The sequence below is a fragment of the Berghia stephanieae genome, chromosome 1 (assembly GCF_034508935.2).
Source record: "Berghia stephanieae isolate SIO BIC M18660-M18661 chromosome 1, UCSD_Bste_1.3, whole genome shotgun sequence".
NCBI classification, from domain to species: Eukaryota; Metazoa; Mollusca; class Gastropoda; order Nudibranchia; family Aeolidiidae; genus Berghia; species Berghia stephanieae.
This window is the reverse complement of record NC_088360.1, coordinates 5577297-5578730: the sequence shown is the minus strand read 5'-3', so window position 1 is coordinate 5578730 and position 1434 is coordinate 5577297.

Below are 1434 nucleotides of genomic sequence, written 5' to 3'. Positions count from 1 at the left end.
GTTGTGAACAAATTAATCTTTTTTCATGATATATCTATTGTTTTTACCACACCTTCAACTTACTTTTAAATGTGACAACTGGACATCAATACCATGTTTAAAAAGAATGAAAATTATGATGAATTTGGCATCCGACAAAGTGGAGAAAAATGTAAGGGTTGCGTACACTTTAGTTTTTCCTGTGACGTAGAAATATGAAGGTTGTTGTTGAGGCTTGGGCCATAGCTTTCTTCAGTGCTACATTTTTAATTAACATGCTGTTTTTGGCCATATTTAAAATAATTTTTTTGTGTAAAACACTGAAATAGCCCATAAGTTTAGATATGACACTTCATGAGATTACTGACAAATTGTTTCAACTTTCTGTGAGTCTATATAATATTTACAAATTGAAAGCTTGTGCACATAGTTTGATAGTATATTCAATTTCCTTCAGTTTGATACCCAATTTGCATATATTTGAATTAATATTGTAGTCTCCAGAGCCTTTGAAAGAAATGTTGTCTCTTTTTTGCAAGGGGACACAACTCACTTTTTTCAAAGAGCCATAACTCTCTTAAATGACACTTATTTTTACGGTAACAGTGGAATTTGTATGGCCAATAAGTTCTATTATTTGAAAAACATAGTGGCATAAACTCCCAAATGGGGGGGGGGGGGGGGGGGGGGGAGGGGGGGTCCCAGTGGCCTAAGCACTAACAGTTCCTCCCTGCCTCCCCTCTTTTCACTTAATTAATTGCGCACCTTTTCGAAATATCTAGTATTCTATTTTAATTCGTGCTTCCTTACAAAGGAGCATACTAATTTCCTGCCAACCAATGTTTTGTTTATTGATCTTAACTACGCCACTACCACAGTATCTCATTCATCCGTGGTGTTTCATTCATCCTGTTTTGTTGATAAAGGGGAAACCAGAAACGTTCATTTGATCTGTTTTTGTAATTAAATTGAAGCTTACATTCAATTTCACATTATTATTTAGTTTTTTGAGCTTTTAGCAGCAACATTTACATTAAGTGAATACATTATACTGGGGATGTAGGAGCTTTCGGAATGTCTCCCCTTTACTTAACTTATGGAAAAACAAACATCCAAGCACCTTTACTAAGACTTATGACTAACCCTAATAGAAAAAAAATATCCTCCGATCTCGAGCTAACCCTAATAGAAAAAATGATGACAAATTGAATAAATAAACGCCTGACAAAAGATCAACGGTGAAAATACAAATTTAAAGAATACTGGGGATGGAGGCGCTTTCGGAATGTTTCCCCTTTACTTAACTTATGAAAAAACAAACACCCTAGCACCTTTACTAAGACTTATGACTAACCCTAATAGAAAAAAAATCCTTCGATCTCGAGCTAACCCTAATAGTAAAAAAAGAATCAAAATGGCGACTCAAATACCTTCATGTGATCAAGTGAATAATAT